This window comes from Lemur catta, chromosome 9, assembly GCF_020740605.2.
Source record: "Lemur catta isolate mLemCat1 chromosome 9, mLemCat1.pri, whole genome shotgun sequence".
Classification (NCBI taxonomy): domain Eukaryota; kingdom Metazoa; phylum Chordata; class Mammalia; order Primates; family Lemuridae; genus Lemur; species Lemur catta.
In genome coordinates this window covers 35,412,863-35,422,422 of record NC_059136.1, presented here as the reverse complement: position 1 = coordinate 35,422,422, position 9,560 = coordinate 35,412,863, and positions in this window count along the sequence as shown.

Sequence of the window (9,560 nt, the reverse complement as noted above, 5' to 3'; positions counted from 1 at the left end):
TGGTGTCAACTGGCAGCTTGTTAGAGGTACATATTCTTGGCCCCAACCCAGACCTACTAAATATGAAACTCTGGGGTTGAGGCCTAGCAATCTGGGTTTTAGCAGCTTTCCTTGGGTTCTGATGCACACTCAAGTTTGAGAACCTCTGGTCTATACTATACTGATGTGCTTTCAGGGAAGAAAGGACTTACACAGGGCACCATGGGCACCAGAGGAGCTTAGAGTCTAGGAAAGATGTTTTTCCAGGAGGTACTATTTTTTTGGCCTTGTGGATCACACCTGAGGGAGTAGAGTGAAAGCAGAATGTCCTCAGAAATAGGATGTGGTGAGAGGAGAAGGGAGGATGAGGTGACATCACAGCCACCTTCTGAGAATATGATGTGTTTGTAGGACAGATGCTGATTATCCACCAAGGCTCACTGAGCTCAAGTGACTTGGCCAAGTTCTGGTGATTGGTAACCAGTGATGGACTCAAACCCAGGCCTTTGACTCCCTAGAGAGTGTGTTAAAACTGCATCCCCCACCTCTAGAGTACAGTGAGTCATAAAGATTTCAGAGGTACCCTTTGAATTATGAGAAATTCTTCTTAGTAATTGTCACAACTTCTGACAAGATGTCCTAGAATCAGAAAAAGAACTAAATGGTCAGTAGTTCAGTGGTCCCAGGAGGGAGGGGAGGTGAGGGGAGGGAATCAGAGAGAGTCAGCAAGGAGACAGGGATGTCTTAAAGGTACTGCTCTGGAACCAATGGCTGTCTCATCATCCTAATTGTCATTTTCGCCATCTATTGGGCTGTGTACTCTAGCATGTTGCAAACCAGAAAATGTAGCACAGGTAACCTTGAGTTTGATTCCTAGCTTTGCTGGTGACCCTGAGCAGATTATTTAACTTCTCTGAGATTGATTCTTCATCTACAAAATGAAGATCATCAGAATTCCAACCTCATAGGATTTAAGGGAAGTTTTAAAAGAGATAATGTATATAAAACTCTTAGCAACTGTCCGGCTTATAGTAAGTGCTTATAGTAAGTCTGGTTTGTGTTGTTGTCATCTTATCCAAGGGCTGGCTCCCATGGACATAAAGGGAAGCCTCAGTGAGTGAGGGTGATGGTTTAGCTGTTTGCTGCCACATTGGTCTCCCATTAGTTGTCCATTGCCACCTCTTTTTCTTACTCCCTCCTCCACTACCTCTATCCCCTTAGATCCTCACTCATCTGAGAGCTCACTCACCTAACTGTATCACCCAACACTGTGTCCAGTGTCCAGGGCATCCTGGGCTCATTTCACCTGGATGCAGCTGCAGGGATGTGGCAGGTGGAGAACAGAGAGGAATGTTTTCAAAGGAACTCAGCTAGATATTCCTTCCTGATTAGTTGCTTAGCAGATTTGTGGCAAAACAAGGTTTTCTGGGACTTCTTATATACTTCCTCTATTTAAATAACACTAATTTTTATGGATCATTGCAATATGCCAAGCACTATGTGACACCTTATATATGTTATCTCATCCAAGGGTTGTGATATCTAGAGAGCGAGTATAATTATTTCTACTCTATAAATGAGGTAAACATAGTAATGGATTTTGGTATCAGGATTTGAATACAATTTCTGACTCTAATTTTTGAGCTTTACTCTTTTATGGATTGTCTTTAATGGCTGCTTCCTCCTAAAAAATGAATATCTTGATAAGGAGGCTGCAGGGCGAGGCACATGGACGATGGTTTTGGGGGGAAGGAACCCAATTTAATTTAAATTAAAATCATCTTTCTGCTCACCCTGGTTTGTGAGTCTGGGTCATCTCTCTGGTCATCTCTTTTGCAATTATACTCCTTTACTTGGCCTTGAAAATGGGCAATAGCTGTACTCAGAGTCAAATTAGGCATGGTCCAGCCAGGAAGCTGCCAGAGGATTGACTCTATAACAGGCATTGAGATATCACTGGAAATTTAATGACATGGAACACAGTTTATTTATTAATACTCCTTTGATGGAAAATACTGTTCGGAAGAAATATTTGATAAGCTACTGAAAGTGGAGATAGTAACCCACTAAATTGCCTTCTAGAGGTGGTGGATCAGGTTAATGCTGGGAAGTTATGCAAGTCTGGGCGAGAGATGAATTGTTCAAGAGGACAGAAGGGAGGCTGAGACTGCTGCCAACGAGCCTTCTTCTCTCTTTTTTCTGTACATAATGGATGACCAAATAGTTAAAGAATATCTCTTTGAAAGAGCACCAACTGATCCCCCCATTTAGGGTGTTCCCACCCCTCAGTGCGGCCCTGGTCCTGCTCATAATGGTGCACAGACCCTCATGCCCTTTTCTCTGTTTCCTTCCCTCCTCTTGTTCTCTGGACATTGCTGTGCAGTGTTCCATTCCGATCTCCAGCTCTAGCTCATTTTCTGCCACATAAGAATACCTGTGGCCTGGACTAGAACGACAGAGTGTGTGCGCGGGCAGCAGGGAGACCTGAAAGGCAGCGACAGAGGGCTGGGTCGCAGGACATCTGTAGCATTTGGAAGAGGAGGTTGAGATTTGAAATCGCTTGTTCTGCCTCTGCCTATATGACGACCAAGATACTTGGGCTCATCCATAAAATAATAGGAAAAGCTAATATTTTTTGAGCACTTAACTACATTCCAGGCACTATTGTTAATGCTTTATATATTTGCTAAATAACTCTCACAATAACAATACAACATAATTACTGTTATAGCCCCCATTTTAAACATGAGAAAATGAAGGCAGAGAAGGTTAAGTAGCATGTCCAAGGTCATACAGCTGGCAAGCAGGGTTCAAATTCAGACATTCTGGTGCCAGAATTTTCATTCTTAACTACTGTGTGATACTCTTTGAAGGGGACAAAATGCATGGATTCTGGTAGAATGAGGTAATGTCTCTAAAATCTTTTTGGAAGTTGAAATTATGTGAATGTATTATTATTAGCATTATTCTTAGAGTGGCGTGTGGGGCCAGGGATGTCTAAAAGGATTTGGGGATGGGAAATGGGGGAATGATCCTAGGAGCAACTGTGGCATGAGGGCCATTGTGAGGCTTGGAGAAAAACACGCTGGGAGCTGGAGTCTTGTCAGCACTCCCTTAGCCCCACATCTCTGCTGCCAGCAAAAGGAAGATGTCCCTCTAGAGATGCCTAGAAGGGAAGAGAAATCACCCAGGTGGCACATGCAGGTGGAAGGGTGTGTGTCAGAGCCAAGAAGGGACTGCCCCTTTTAGCAAAAAGCATAGAGGGATTTGAGTGTTGTTCACCACTGTGTTCCCTGTACTTAGTCCATGCCCAGCTCATAGTAGTTCAAGTAATTTTCATTAAATAAATGTACATGTCTGGGTTTAAATCCTTGCTCTCTCTATTGTCTTCAGAGAGTTATTAAAGTTCTCTAAGCTGCACATTTCCTTTCTTTTTGAAAAAATGGAATTGGGTACCTACTTCAGAGGTCTTGAGGCCTAAATCTAGATGAATGTAGATGTTCAATAACTGATGATAGTTGCTGATATTATTATATTAGACCAGTGGCCAGCAATCTTTTCCTGTAAAGGATCAGATAAGAAATATTTTAGACTTCACAGGTTAGATGATCTCTGTCACAAAAACTCAATGCTGCCACTGTAGTTTGACAACAGCCATTGACAATACATAAACAAATGGGCATGGCTGTGTTCCAACAAAACTTTATTTACAAAAACAGGTGGCAGGCTGTACGGGGCTCTCAGGTTGCAGTTTGCTGACCTCTGTACTCTAAGGTCTAAGCAGTGCGAATCTTAAAAAGTGCTAAGCCACGTTAACAGGCTACAAATATTCTTGAACTTCCTAGGCAAAACTCATCTCTTCATTTCATTCCAGTGTTAAAGAGAAGCCATAATTTCCTGGCAGCGACAGTGTGCTTGCGGGGAAATCTGTGTTTTTAGAGTTTGTGTTTGTTTATAACATTTCTCCAACAAAAGTGAGCGGTGAGAGCCCTCCTCCCGGCATATTTTTCTTCTAACTACATGTTTCCTGGTAACCATGCACCTTCTCTCCACATCTCCAGAGCTAGTCTGTGGTGAGAAAACTTGGAATTTGGGAGTCTGGAATTTAGCTTATTGTCCAACTAGAACCTTAGAAATTTGTATATCTATTTAGAATGAGTGATTTCTTAAAAAAGACATTGAAGAAATGTGTTCTTGGCATGGCGTTGGACACTGGGATTGTGTTGTACTCCTGATGGGGCCTCATGTTGCTGAAAATGATTTGACTAGTCAATTAAGGTGGGTTAAAAAATACTCAAGGAATTAATATTTCTTTATTTTGCAGAAATGAGTTCCTTTAAGTTAATTGATTATGTCACTTAAAATGGTCACTTCGGTTGACTGAATTGATTCTTTCCTGCAGTTGGTGTGAAACGTGGAGTTTGTAATGTGGCAATGTGGAGCAGTCACAAAATCAGGACCTGGATGATGTCAGTTTTCTGTGGCTGTTCACTGACACCCTGGAACCTCGGGCAAGTCACCTCACCATCTGGAACTCAGCTCCCTGCTATCCAAAGTGAGCAGACACCCACCTACATTATTCAGCTGGTTATTCCAGAGAAGATGAAAAGATTTTTTTTTTTTTGTAGCAATTATTGCAGTTACTGTAGTATTCGAGGAATTTTTTTTCAAGAGCCAGAAATTCCTTGGGCAAGGAGTATGATAACAATTGTTCTTCTATGATCAATTCTTTGCAACTCTCTAAATAAAATTCAAACTGCCTTGGTCACTTGAAATGAATGAACTAAGGTGGAAGTTTGGTTCTTCTGAGAAGTACACGCTAAGGCAGGATTAGACTGCAAGAGGAAACACCTGTGAAGAAAAAGATGGAGGAAGTAGGAGGCAGGAAGGGGCTTCAGACCCAATGCAGGTCTCACACCTGCGAAAGGAGAGGAGGACGGAAGGAAATGGGGTAGAAAGAGTCTTGGAGTGTCACACAACTCTAAGTTCTAGCATATGCTTTGGCCAGTGGAAGTTCTTGAGCCAAAATTGCCCATTAAAGCATTTCTGTGCCTGCAGACATGGACCTGGACCAGACTCCTTGCTGTGCTTGGTCATTGGCTGGGAGCATGGACACAGCAGGGACCCTGTAGCTGGCCACTCAGTCAGCTTCTTCCCACGGCAGATCTGAGCAGTGCATTTTCATGGCCATTTGCCAAATCGCCTGAAATTTTCTTTTTGAAACACAGATCATCGTGAGTTTGAAAAAGCCTAGAACGTTTGTGATAATACAGATTTTCTACCCCCAAATCAACATTACATTCTTTCCTTTGACTTTCACTTCCTCTGTTTTGGCTAGGCCAAGCATGTTGAAAACCCCACCCAAATTTGTAGAGTTCCTCATTTGACAATTTTTAAAAAATGGCATGTGAATAAGCCACATGAGCTTCCTTTGTTTTACCTGCTCAATGACTTATGATTTACTATCTTGGGTATCTGATGTTTTCTCCTTCTTCACTCGTCCATCATTCCTTTAAGTGGGAAAGGTGATCCTGGTCAGTTTGCTCCCCTGCCTCCTAGCCTAACCAGGGTGAACACAGTTATGCAAACAGTTTGGGCAAGAAGCAGAACATCCAGAAAGATCTATGACAGAAGGAAAAATTCTAAGGAAGTAGTTCACAGAGCATGAGGAGGTGTCATAGGAGGTGTTTGTAGGCTTTGCTGAACATACAACATTCTTGGAACTTGTCTTTTTCACAGGGCATTATACAATTCATTCATGTTAACAAAAAAACACTTGTACCCTCTAAATCTATTAAAATAAAAAATAAAAATAAAAAGAAGTTACATAGATGAGGAATGTGGCCAAGACTAGTCAGATGCTCACCAAACCTCTTCTTCTTCCTTCTGAGCACACAACTCGATGAAATTTCACCACCACCTTTAAGTGCGGTTGTGTGACTGAGTTATAGCCAGTAGCAAGTGCCCGGAAATGGTGAATGTCACTTCCAGATCTGCTCCATTCCTGCCAGGCAATTCTCATGTTCTCACTCATCCTTTTCCTGCTGGTTGGATCCAGAGGATCCAGGGGAGAAATCCAAGGCCCTGGAAGATGGTGAACCCACTGAATGGCTACTAGGATCACTGAATAACTGTGTAGAGGAGAATACTCTGTTGTTCTCTTTGTCTGGGAAGCTGTGCTCCTGGCTCAATGTAACTGCCTGACTCTCACCCTTTATGGCCCAGTTATTTAATGTCTACGTCTCAGAGAGCCCTGCCCTAACTCTACATCTAGTGGTGGTCTTCCCCGGGTACTCTCAACCGCATCACTCCATTTATTTTCATCATTGCATTCATCAAAGTCTGTAATTATTTTATCTCTTTGTTTATTCATTTATTGTGTATCTCCCATTTAATGCAATGTCCAAGTTGGCAGAAACCCTGCTGGCTCTTCTCTGCTGTGTTCCTGATGCTTGATATAGCATCTGTGGTGTAGATGGATGAATATGGTCATGAACTTGCTTGAACACTCAAATCCCCTCCAAGTCTCTCAGCTTCCTGGTAGCAGCATCTTTGTCTTGGAAGGATGATATGTAAAGGGAAGACTCTAGGTTTTATTCCATGATCAGAGTCAAATGGCTCTGTGGCCTTGGGAAAACTGTAGCACCTCTCTGAGCTCAGGCTTCCCCAGTTGTCCAATAAAGCTAATAATATAGTGCCCACCTCAATGAGATGTTATAAATATTAAGAGAGATAATAAATATAAAGTTCTCTGCACAGTGTCTGGCACATTGTAGGTGTTTAATAAATGTTGGATGAATGAATGAGCCTGAAGTGAAGGCACATAGGCCTTCATTTCTTTCCCTGACTTTTTGTGGTGCCTTTACTCCTATGAAGTCAAGAAGGATCCAGGTGGGAACATGTGGATGGATAAAGGATTGGAACTATTATAGCCAATAAGCCATTCTTGAGAACTTACTGTGTGCAGTCCTGGGGTTAAGCACTACAGGACAAGTAGAGATGACTGAGACATAGTCTCTGGACCCAGAGAGGTGGCGTTTCACCAAGGCACTAAGTATTCAAAGATACTGATGGATGGGCCACGGGGTGGGGAACAGCATGGTCAAAGGCATGGGCACAGGACAAGGATAGCAGCTTGGGGGATGTTGGGGAGTTTAGGATGTGAGCAAACAGAGGGGAGGATGTAGCTGGAAAGTTGCCTTGGGAATCAGATCCATGAGCATCCTGAATGCCAAGATGAGGAAACCAGACTTGACTCCGTAGACAATGGTGAGTCAATATATGCTCTGGAAAGAGAATTGAAATGATCCGGCTAGCAATGGGAAGGATTAACTGAGGAAGAACACCCTGAAATGGTAAATCCGAACAACCCCAAAGCAAGCAGCACCTCTGGGTGGGTTGGATCAAATACCTTCATCAATAAATGAGGATAATTTTTTTATTTTCATTTTCAACATAATGAATTGCTAATAATGGGCATTGGAAGCTAGCACGGTGCTCTTTCTTGTTGGGAGAAACACTGGAAGTGGAAGTTTTAATCCCTGTTACAAATGAGCTTGCTTCAGTAGAGGGGAGGACTCTCACCACACTCACCTGTTAAGTCACATTTGTTCAATCAGCCACATTTGCTCTGAACTGCTACCATGAGTCAGACACCTTGTCAATGGCTGGGTGTAGAATAAAGACACATCGCCTGCTCTCAACAGCTTTGCCTTCCACTGGGATAGGAACACGGGTAAACAAGTGGCTGCAGTAGTGCATGACAAAGAGCCAAAAAGAATGGAACAGAGGTAAGCGACATGGAAATGGGGTAAGACAAACACAATAGTAGAAGCTGAAATAGTGGAGAAAGACTGCTTAGAGGGGATGGAACTTCAGCTAAGTTTTCAATGACTTTCAGGAGCAGCACAGAACCTCAGCACAATAGCACTGCATAAAAGATGAGAATGTGCCTTTTGGAGACTGACTGACTGATGTGGATCCTGACCTACTTCCTTGCGGTGTGATAGTTTGCTAGAGCAGGTTACCATCCGTGCCTCAGTCTCCTCACCTGTAAAATGGGAAAACTGGTGGAACTCACATGCTGGGTTGTTTAAGGGATAGAGCAGGGATAAGAAAACTTTCCACAAAGGGCCAGACAGTAAACATGTTAGGCTTTGTGGGCCATGTAGTCTCTGTGTCAGTTATTTAATCTGCCAGTGCAGTGGAAGGCAGCAGTGGGCAATGGGCAAACAAATGGATGTGGCTATATTCCAAAAAACTTTATTTATGATCACCGAAATTTGATTTCACATCATTTTCATTTGTCATGCTATTGTTCTGATTTTTCTCAATCACTTAAAAATGTAAAGACCAATTTTTAGCTCTCTGGCCATACATAAGCGAGTGGCACCTGGGTTTGGTCCACCAACCATAGCTGCCAGTCCCTGCGAGAGAGAGGAGAGTAATGTGCTCCAAAGTTGAGCAGTTATTATCATTAACCCTACTTCTTAGACGGAAGCATGAAGCCTAGAGAAGTTGTATTAGACTCCAGAAAGGAATTTCTGCCATGTGGATCTTCGTCAAATGTCTCCTATCAGTTACAGGTGCGTATGAGGGGAAGCACAGAGGATTCTGAAAAAGAGTCATTTCTTTTCCTAGTTATTTCTTTTGCTCAGAATACGTCTGAGTTCTAAGAGAGTCTCATCTTGCAAGTAAGCGTTTGTTTAACAGAATATTTCATATGACAGGATTGTGCTCTATGAGACCCAAATGAGGAGCCCTGCCAGCTGCAAGGGGAACACTGATACAACGCAGGGCATCAGCTCCAAGCCCCTTCCTCACCTCGGATTTGTCTCCACTGATCACCTCTTTACATGTCATTTCTAGAGCTCTCAACGTGGCAGCCGCAGGAAAGTAGACTATCTAAAACGGAAGAAAAAGGTACCTGAGAGGAAAGGAAATACCTTCTTCAGTGAGCACTAGTTATTTACCTTGGGTTTGGCCACTAATCCAGAAAAGAGATGAATAAAAATGTACCCAAAGACATATGAGCACCAAGAGTTAAACCAAAAAAGAAAAAAAAAAGGCTTTGGAGTTTTTACTTTAATACACTCGTGTATTTAATGATCTGTAACTTTTACCGTCCTCCTCACTTGCTGGGGAAGAATGAATGTTCCAAATAAAAATAGGTGTAAATCACTGTGCAAATAAAATGAATAAATATGATGTGCCTAGAAACAGTACTTAATCTGAAGCTGCATTCTTCCTTTGGCCCGAGGGAATGCATATCTTATATTTGTGTGTTGCCTTGGTGTTTTGAAGGCTTTTGTATCCAGTTAGCTCATTTGTTTCTCACAGATTTTTTTTTAGTTGTCAAAAAAAGTGTTTGCATTCTATCTAAATTTACTGTTTCTCCTCCCACCCAGGGTAAATCAGAAGAAATCATGCAGTCAAGGCATCATAACTTCGCTGGTCTGCCCCTTTCCTGTCCCTTGGCACAAAGCATCCAGGGTCATCTTTCAAAAACACGTCTTTCACTCCTCTGCTTACCACCCTTGGGTGGCCTCCTTATTGGCCCTTGGATAAAGTCCCAGTCTTCT